The 10707-nt window shown below is 41.6% G+C and overlaps 1 protein-coding gene and 1 long non-coding RNA gene across 2 annotated transcripts in view; one reads left to right on the top strand and one right to left on the bottom strand.

The window, feature by feature from the left end:
• hinfp (histone H4 transcription factor) overlaps nucleotides 1–10707 on the top strand; it is a 56389-nt gene that overhangs the window by 5317 nt on the left and 40365 nt on the right. The window lies entirely within an intron of this gene.
• On the bottom strand, nucleotides 7005–8657 carry LOC140716938 (uncharacterized). Its single transcript, XR_012096390.1, has 2 exons — nucleotides 8279–8657; nucleotides 7005–7981 (listed from the first exon to the last, which is right to left on the bottom strand). It is a non-coding gene; the product is annotated as an uncharacterized lncRNA (long non-coding RNA).

The following is a 10707-nucleotide window of genomic DNA, read 5'->3' as shown; positions in this document are numbered from 1 at the left end:
GTAGCCTAATGCTTTTCCAATGACAGATGGCATTTCACCTCTTTCCGATCGCTTTATTACTTCCACCTTATTTTCAATTGTGATCATGATTATTTTCGTGAACAGAAACACCGCGGATTCAGAGCTATGGCGGGTCCTAATGTCCACTGCACGGAGACATGTTAAGTAAAGTCCAGGGTTCCACTGAGCCAGGTTAAATAAGAGACTTGAGCATCCGCGTTTTTTGGTATCCGCGGGGGGATCTCGGAACCAATCCCCCACGGATAAGAAGGGCTGACTGTACCTGGTTTTCTGCATTAATTACTCATAAAATGTGGGCTGATCTTCATCTAAGTCACAATAATAGACAAACACAATCTGCCTAAACTAATAATACACAGACAATTGTACTTTTTATGTCTTTATTGAACATATTGTTTAATCATTCACAGTCTAGGCTGGAAAAATGTATGTGAACCTCCTGTAGCTGCTGAGCAGACTTGCACAACGGTGAGGAGGAATTTTAGACAATCCTCCATACAAAACTGTTTCAGTTCATCATAATTTCTGAGATACCTTGCGTGAACAGCCCTCTTCAGTCCATGCCACAGCATCCCCTTTAGGTTATGGTCTGGACTCTGACTTGGCCATTACAAATGATGAATTTTCTTCTTTTTAAACCATTCTATTGTTGACTTACTTTTATTTCAGACCGTTGTCTTGTTGCACCATCCAAATTCTATTAGGCTTCATGTGACGGATCGCCACCCTGAGGCTACGTCGACACTACACTGGATAAATCCGTAACCAAAGCTTTTACTTTTCATTTTTACCCTCCGTCCACACTAAAATGGCGTTTTTGTCCTCTGAAAGCGGAGCTTTTCAGAAACGTTCTCCAGGGTGTGTAATTTTGAAAACACCGGACTGGCCGGAGCAGTGTGGACGGGGTAACCGGAGAAATCTGAAAACACTGTCAGACGGCAGTGCACTATTTCATTGTTTTCTTGAACGCAACCTAACAATTTTAGAACAGACGGCAACGAGACTGATGCCAGAAGAGTTAGAAATGTACTCACCAAATACTTTGACCCATAACTTACTGAATAAATAAGTATACTCACTTTGCCCTGTTTTCTGTCCTTGCTTGTATGAAGGTGGTTTACCTATTTTTGCAAGTACTTCTCTGACAATAGATGTGTAACAGCCTAATGTAACATTGTATGGAAATACAAGATAACACTGATGCAGACATGTTTTATACATTTAACAAGGTGCTTTATTAATGCAACAGAGTTAGTCAGTTTTTCAATGTTCGTCGTCAGCCGGGTCAAACTGTCCGTGAACTCCCTGTCGGTTGCCTCCGTACGCTCCAGTATTTGTTTTTTTTTTACTTTTAAGTTCTCCTGTGCGACAGCCAACAGCTGTCCGTAGTTTTAGGTTTTTCTAGTCTGTAATTACACAGACGCGCACTTCCACGGCGAGATTCGACACCAAACATGTCACTTGTTTTCGATAGATATGTCCTGCGCATGCGCAGCAGGAGGAGATTCGCCAAAATCTCCGTTTCAATGTGGACAGAGATGTTTTTTAAAACGCATAGTGTGGACGCTTATCGTTTTTATGCAAAACCGGCGTTTTCAAACTTATCTGGCCTAGTGTGGATGAAGCCTGACATTCTCCTGTAAGATGTCTTGAAACAATTTTGAATTCATTGTTCCCTCTAGCGGTCCATGCCCTGATGCAGCAAAGCAGCCCAAAACCATGTTGCTCCTTCCACAATGCTTCACTGTTAGGATGAGGTTTTGGTGTTGGTGTGCCTGCCTTTCTCCTCCAAACATAGCCAAAAAGTTCAACTTTTGTCTTAATCTGTCCACAGAACCTTGTCTCAAAAGTGTTGTGGAACATCCAAGTGGTCTTTTACAAATTTGAGACCTGCAGCAATGTTTTTTTAATTTGTAGAGCAGTGTGTCCTTCCATTATCAGAGACGTTAGCAAGTTTTAGAGATTTCTGCAGGTCTTTTTCACCTCCTTCAACATTGCACATTGTGCTCTTGGTGTGATCTTGCAGGACACCCACTCCTAGGGAGAGCAGCAACAGTACTGAATTTCCTCTCTTTGGAGGCAATTTCTCTTACAGTGGACTAATGAACACTTGGGTCTTTACAAATTCTTTTGCAGCCTTTTCCAGCTTCATGCATCCCTAAGGTCCTCTGAAACTTGTTTTGATTGAGGCATTGTGCACATAAACATATCTTTATTGAGAAGAGTAGGCTCTGTTGGTAACCTGACTTTGTGTCCTTTTTTATAGGGTACCTCTACAACCCACACCTCCAATCTCATCTCATTGATTGGAACACCTGACTCCAAATAGCTTGCTACTCCAGAGTTCCACATTTTATTGAACCTAGACTCTGATTGTGTAATGGTGTTTACAGTATTGATGAGAAGTAGAATTGCTTGTGTGTTATTAGTTTGAGCAGATTGTTTGTCTATTATTGTGATTTTAGATGAAGATCAGACCACATTTTATGAGTAATTATTGCAGAAGGCCAGGTAATTGCAAAGGGTTCATGTACTTCTTGCAACTGTATGTCACCATATCATCATTATGTGCCATGTCGTATGTCGTGGGCAATCATGGTCTTGTGACAATGATGATTCCTGGCAAAATTTTCTACAGAAGTGGTTTGCCATTGCCGCCTTCTGGGCAGTGTCACCAGATTCATTTTCTTGCAGATGTTCGTAGTGGAACAAATAAATGCAATGGAATCAATGGAAAAACTACACACAAAAACTGACAACCAAGGTATAAAAGAAGACAAACTATGCAAATACAAAAAAAATCAAATAAATAGAGTTCTCGAGTCCATATGTTGTGTTCAGTGTTGAGGTGAGTGATGTTATCCGCATTTTGTTCCTTGATTGAGGTTGCATCAATGATTCTAGTGTTTTATCTTCAAAGCAACAAAAATTTAGGATATTGATTGGCCAATTAGAATTAAAATGAAGAGGACATCTGTTGTGTCCCAGAGGACAGCTCGCAGCCATAGATTTTTTTGAAGCTTTAAGAGTATCCAATGACATGAGTATCAGGTGGAAACTGGGCAAGGCACAAAATCAGCCATGATCCTGACTAAAATTGAAAGTTTGTGATGCAGAACCAGCTACATCTCTAGCCAAGCTGTTCGAGTCAAAGTAAATGTTATTGTCAAATACTCAAGTACATGTAGGTACCAGTGTGTAGTTACAATCCTAGTTACTATTACTGTACTGCAATAGTTACTGTAGTTACTATTGTTGGGTGCCTACCCAACAATAGTAGTTTGCCCAGGTATATCTTGTTAGCAAAAAACAGGACAAATCTGTTCCTGCTGCTTCAAAAACAAAGTCAAGTTTATTATTATATTCACAAGTACAGGTATGCACAGGTGAAATGAAAAGCTTACTTGCAGCAACATCATAGGCACATAGCATCACATAAACAGCATTCATAAGAAAACATATTATACATAATGTTTACAAGAAAGAATACAATGGAACAATAGAAACCGCCTAAGTCCCTTTTAAGTGCAAAGTGATCAAAATGGTCATAGTGTTGCGGAACTCTAGTGATTGAGGTTTTGTCGGTTGGTTCAGGAACCAAATGATTGCAGGAAAGCAGCTGTCCTTGAACTTGGTGGTGGTTTTTTTTCCCCAAGAGAAGCTTATTCAAGAGCCAAGGCAAATGTCCAGCATATGGTGAGGGAGCTAATAAATTCTTGGTGGATTGAGAATGCTCTGGAAATCCAGAGAATGGCAGACTCCGATGACTTAAGAAGTTTCTTCAGTGCCACCAAAGTAGTACATGGTACAAGTTACTTAAGATTAAACCCCCTGTACTCAAAGGATGGGAAGAACTTGCTAAAGGAATGGAAGGGTATCAGTACTGTAGTTAATGGAGAGAGCACTTTCAAGAACTTCTTGACTGTGACAGCACTGCTAACCAAATACTCCAAACACCTGAGAGAGGAGACATGGGGGATTGCAAGACAAAGGGTCTTCAGCCGTCTGTACCTGATGGTAGCTGCAATTATAGTGATTATTTTATATATATATATATATATATATATATATATATACTGATTTATTGTTTTTTATTATGTATTGCAATCTGCTGCTGCGCAAAACAACAAATTTCACAACATATGCCAGTTGGTTAAGACATGTTATTGATTTATGCACGCTTTTTATATTTTGATAGCTGATTAAAAGTTTTAATGGTATCCCTGCCATTGATAAATTGTTTGCCGTCTGACTCTGAGATTGAAAATTAAGATATCAAAATTATAGTGAAAGGTAATTTTTATCAACTGAAATTGTTTTTAAAATGACAAATTCTGCCAAGTTATCTGTAAGGAAATAATTGATACCAAAATAGTGATTTGAACATTTCACTATTCAGTATTTGAAAATACGATGGAGTGTACCATTATTCACTTTGGTGCCCAAAGCAGAATATTTTCAAATGGTGGGAGAATGGATGATGATGTTCAGAAGAGTTATATGTCCTTGTATACATGTTATTGAAAGCTAATGTGCAATTGCAGTTAGCAATGAGTAGGACATATATAACCATATAACAATTACAGCACAGAAACAGGCCATCTCGGCCCTTCTAGTCCGTGCCAAACGCTTACTCTCACCTAGTCCCACCTACCTGCACTCAGCCCATAAGCCTCCATTTCTTTCCTGTCCATAAACCTATCCAACTTTTTTTTTAAATGACAAAATTGAACCTGCCTATACCACTTTTACTGGAAGCTCGTTCCACACAGCTACCACTCTCTGAGTAAAGAAGTTCCCCCTCGTGTTACCCCTAAACTTTTGCCCCTTAACTCTCAACTCATGTCCTCTTCTTTGAATCTCCCCTACTCTCAATGGAAAAAGCCTATCCACGTCAACTCTATCTATCCCCCTCATAATTTTAAATACCTCTATTGTCCCCCCTCAACCCTCTACGCTCCAAAGAATAAAGACCTAACTTGTTCAACCCTTCTCTGTAACTTAGGTGCTGAAACCCAGGTAACATTCTAGTAAATCTTCTCTGTACTCTCTCTATTTTGTTGACATCTTTCCTATAATTCGGTGACCAGAACTGTACACAATACTCCAAATTTGGCCTCACGAATGCCTTGTACAATTTTAACATTACATCCCAACTCCTATACTCAATGCTCTGATTTATAAAGGCCAGCATACCAAAAGCTTTCTTCACCACCCTATCCACATGAGATTCCACCTTCAGGGAACTATGCACCATTATTCCTAGATCACTCTGTTCTACTGCATTCCTCAATGCCCTACCATTTACCATGTAATTCCTATTTTGATCAGTCCTACCAAAATGTAGCATCTCACACTTATCAGCATTAAACTCCATCTGCCATCTTTCAGCCCACTCTTCTAACTGGCCTAAATCTCTCTGCAAGTTTTGAAAACCTACTTCATTATCCACAACTCCAGATCATTAATGTATATGACAAACAACATTGGACCCAGTACAGATCCCTGAGGCACACCACTAGTCACCGGCCTCCAACCTGACAAACAGTTATCCACCACTACTCTCTGGCATCTCCCATCCAGCCACTGCTTTACCCTTGTCAACTTTCCTAGTAACCTCTTCAAAAAATTCAATAAGATTTGTCAAACATGACCTTCCACGCACAAATCCATGTTGGCTGTTCCTAATCAGACCCTGTCTATCCAGATAAGTATATATACCATCCTAAGAATATTTCCCATTAATTTACCCACCACTGACGTCAAACTTACAGGCTGATAATTGCTAGGTTTACTCTTAGAACCCTTTTTAAACAATGGAACCACATGAGCAATACACCAATCCTCCAGCACCATCCCCATTTCTAATGACATTTGAAATATTTCTATCAGAGCCCCTGCTATTTCTACACTAACTTCCCTCAAGGTCCTAGGGAATATCCTGTCAGGACCCAGAGATTTATCCACTTTTATATTCTTTAAAGGCACCAGTACTTCCTCTTCTTTAATCATCACATTTTCCATAACTACCCTACTTGTTTCCCTTACCTTACACAATTCAATATCCTTCTCCTTAGAGAATACTGAAGAAAAGAAATTGTTCAAAATCTCCCCCATCTCTTTTGGCTCCACACATAGCTGTCCACTCTGATTCTCTAAGGGACCAATTTTATCCCTCACTATCCTTTTGCTATTAATATAACTGTAGAAACCCTTTGGATTTATTTTCACCTTACTTGCCAAAGCAACCTCATATCTTTTAGCTTTTCTAATTTCTTTCTTAAGATTCTTTTTACATTATATTCCTTGAGCACCTCATTTACTCTATGCTGCCTATATTTATTGAAGATCTCTCTCTTTTTCTGAACCAAGTTTCCAATATCCCTTGAAAACCATGGCTCTCTCAAACTTTTAACCTTTCCTTTCAACCTAACAGGAACATAAAAATTCTGTACCCTCAAAATTTCTCCTTTAAATGACCTCCATTTCTCTGTTGCATCCTTCCCATAAAACAAATTGTCCCAATCCACTCCTTCTAAATCCTTTTGCATCTCCTCAAAGTTAGCCTTTCTCCAATCAAAAATCTCAACCCTGGGTCCAGTCCTATCCTTCTCCATAATTATATTGAAACTAATGGTATTGTGATCACTGGACCTGAAGTGCTCCCCAACACATACCTCCGTCACCTGACCTATCTCATTCCCTAACAGGAGATCCAACACTGCCCCTTCTGTAGTCGGTACCTCTATGTATTGCTGCAAAAACTACCCTGCACACATTTTACAAACTCCAAACTATCCAGCTCTTTTACAGAATGGGCTTCCCAGTCTATGTGTGGAAAATTAAAATCTCCCACAATCACACCCTTGTGCTTACTACAAATATCTGCTATCTCCTTACAAATTTGCTCCTCCAATTCTCACTCCCCATTAGGTGGTCTATAATTGTCGTGGTTATTTGAAATGACTTGGAGACATAGACAATTCTTCAAGAAAATTAAACCTTTATTTGCAAACAAAGGCTGAGGCAATCAATGAACTTGTCACCGAAAGCCCCCCGAGCTCCGGTGTACAGCATTCTTTATAGTAATTTCTTATCTCAGTTACATTTCGGTTTCATCAGCATACCCAATCAAGTTTTAGTTGCATATCATCTATATATGAATTAATTAATCGCTCTTGCCTAGCCCACGGTACGTCACCATTGTTTTTCACCCGTTCGCATTGGGGCCTTATTCGTGGCCAAGATTATGTTTTCCAGACAACCACCCTCACAGTACATTCCTGCTCGCAGCATCCTGTCCGCCACCGTTATCTCGTACTAAACAAAGGCTGAGTGTAATACATGGGATACATTTCAGCTAATAGTGTTGCAAAACAAGCAGGTGTTCTGTAAGTGCCATAATATGCAGCTAAGAGAGTACAAAGTATCTAGTGAAAACAACACATAACAAAATGTGCCTAGTAAAATAATACATATTAATATTCGGTACCTAGAAGTGATTACATAGTATAGTAAATAGCTAATACATAGTGATTATAGTTCAGGTATATATAATGATTATGTCAGGTATATTTCTCAATATAATCCCCCCTTTGAGACCCACAGGGTCTCACACAGAAAGAGAACACTCAGAGGCCGTGCATCAAAGCCAAAATAAAGTCCAGCATTTTAATCCCAAATTTGGGTCAACTACAATTTCCATACTCGGAGCTCAAAATGATCTCTCTCTCTTACCCTAGGCTGTTGAGCCAAAAACCTGTCCCTCCGTAGCTGAGACAGGAAAAAAGTCTCAGACACCTTACAGACTAGTGTCCACATTATTAACACCTTCCAGTCCGCTTGATGCATCGTGCAGACTGTAACAGTACATCATCGGCTTTTCTCCTTGTCTAGGGTCAGATTCAACAATTTCCAGGAGCATCGGGAATTGTTTTGCTGTCGCACACATTATGAAAGTCTTGAGACATGGAAAAAAACAGCACAGAATAAATGCACAACTTATCAGCACAATGCCTGCAGTCATTGCCAATTTAATCAGCCACGCACCCCATCCCCCTAGTTTGCTTTCTAACCAGTCAAACCACCGATGCCCAAATCCTGCATTCTGTTTGACCTCCTTCCGCAGATTCTTTAATTTATTCATTGCTCTGGTGAAAGACCCTTCTGGGCTAGTATTGTTCGGTATGAAGGTGCAGCATTGATCTCCAAACATCACACACACACCCCCTTTTTCTGCCAAAAGCCAATCCAGTACCTGTCTGTTTTGCCACGCCATCCTGCTAGTTGCATCCAGCTGTTGCCCTAAGGCCTCCAGCGCATCGTCAGTGTAGTTGATGAACCTCTGTTGATTGTAGTATATATAATTTATCCATTCAACATTTTTGCTTATCCCTATCACAGGTATGAGAGCTTCCCAGCCTGCAGCAATCTCATTCCACGCCTTGAGTTCATTAGGTCTGCCTCTCGGCTGTCCTATACTGTCAATCCGGATTGTCGGGTTAGGTTCATATTTTCTCTTCCGCCGCAGCAGTGTCCGCTGCTCAGGGAAGTTAGCGCTGGACTGTACTTCAGGGGACATTATAACTTCCTGAAGCAGCATGACACGCGTACATGTTCCTGCCCAATTGAGGGGGAGCATAGATCTCAGACCTCCTTTCTGTCCACACAGCCACCAAGTGTCTGCTAATGGGATAGTCTGAGAGTCCAATGCTCCCTCAGGAGGAGGGGTACCCGTTATGTGTTTTTTACCTGGGGTGACATCCCATGTCTGAGTGCAGTTGCCTTGGAAATGGCCAACCAGGCGAGTGCCCACCCGCATAAAGCATTCATAACTCAAATGACCCTGCATCATAAATTGTTCCTGCATAGGTGTCTGGCTCCTTTTATTTATAGCCCAGGGTCTACTATAATTACAGTGATAGGCAAGCTTGTTCTGGTCAAATTGCGAGGACGCCTGATATAGCATACACCAATATGGGCACATGGGTGCATTATTCAGACAGTTTCTATAACAGGGATCAGTGTTAACACAAATCCCCATGTAACAAGCCCTAGCACTGACTGGACCAGGACATCGTTGCTCACATCGCTCCTTGTGTTCCCTACACCACTGCGCACAAGTGGAAGAATTATAAGGCATGGGGACTACGTGCTGCGCAGGGTTTGCCTTTGAGCACAGGTAGCAATTCTGTCTTTCCATCGTGCTTGCTGTATACATTGCCCATTGGTACCATGTGTTCTCTTGTCGTGACAAAACGGTGTGTGTGCTACTTCTCTTACTGCGTGCTCCCGAGTTTCCCAGGGTTACATCATTCCCATGCCATACCCTCCATGTTAATGGTTTCCAAATCTGCGCTATAGTAGGCAGGTGTGATACTTTGTGGGGCAAAACTGATTGTACCCAAACCATCCCCGTCATCTGGAGGAATACTACTATCCCCAACTTCATTCCCAGAGTCATCAGAATTACCAAAGACCTCCCTTACCACCTGGTCAAATCCCTGTGCTGCAGTGTCGGCTTCTTGATCTTCCAAGCTGGCCTCTGCAGTCTGCTCCTCCTCACCACTTACCTCGGGTTCCGCCTCTGACTGTACCTGCGGAACTGCCCTAGTGCAGTGGTTGAGATGATACCAAGAGGAACGCCCTTCCACCTGAACTGCAGTGGGTGATGCTTTGATTACCGTGAAAGGCCCTTCCCTTCTTGGTTCGTTTCACTTCCTTCGAAACGCTCGCACGTAGACCTGATCTCCCGGTTGGATTGGTCCTTCCCTTTGGACAGTCTCCGGCTCTTTCTGTTTTTCCTGTGTATAAATAGACTTATGTATCATAGTTAATTGTCGCATATATTGTCTTAGTTCAAGTTCCAATTGCTCTAAACTGGGTCCCTTATATGGTCCTCTCCATTGGGGCACTGGCATGGGCCTTCCAGTCAGCATTTCATGTGGTGTCAAGCATGTTACCCGATTAGTCTGCATACGGTAATTCATTACTGCTAACAGTAATGCATCAACCCAATTCAGTCTAGTCTCTGCACAAATTTTGTTCAGCTTGGCCTTCAGAGTGCCATTGATTCTTTCCACCATGCCCTGTGACTATGGGTGGTACACACATCCAAACCTTTGTTTTATTCTCAGTACTTGTAATACCAATTTGACCACCCTTTGGATGAAGGCCAAACTGTTGTCCGAGCTAACCTCCGAAGGTATTCCAAACCTTGGGATCACTTCATTTGTCAGGAACTTTACCACTGTTCCTGCCCTTTGATCCTTCGAGGGTATTGCCTCTACCCATCTGCTGAACCTGTCAATTACCACCAGAATGTATCTTTTTCCTCTTACCGTCTTTATCATATCTACATAGTCAATCACCAGATGTCGAAATGGTCCTTCAGGCACGGGTATGTGACCTATTGGGGTTGCAATCCCCCTTCGAACATTATTCTGTGCACAAACCTCACACTGTGCTAAAATATAGTCTACTGAAGCCTGTAAGTAAGGCGACCAGAAACCATCCTTTTTTTTTTCTTTATTACTTCCCCCCTTGCACAATGGTCCACTCCATGTGCTTCTGAAATTAGGATAGTCAACAAAGGAGTAGGAGCTACCCACAAACCATCCTCTGTGCTTCACAGGCCTTCTAAGTTCTGCTTGGCCCCCCCGTCGCCTCCACATTGTCTGTTCTGCC

The sequence above is a fragment of the Hemitrygon akajei genome, chromosome 26, assembly GCF_048418815.1.
Source record: "Hemitrygon akajei chromosome 26, sHemAka1.3, whole genome shotgun sequence".
NCBI lineage: Eukaryota > Metazoa > Chordata > Chondrichthyes > Myliobatiformes > Dasyatidae > Hemitrygon > Hemitrygon akajei.
Note: the sequence above shows the minus strand (reverse complement) of the source record. Positions and strands in the feature narration are given on the sequence as shown.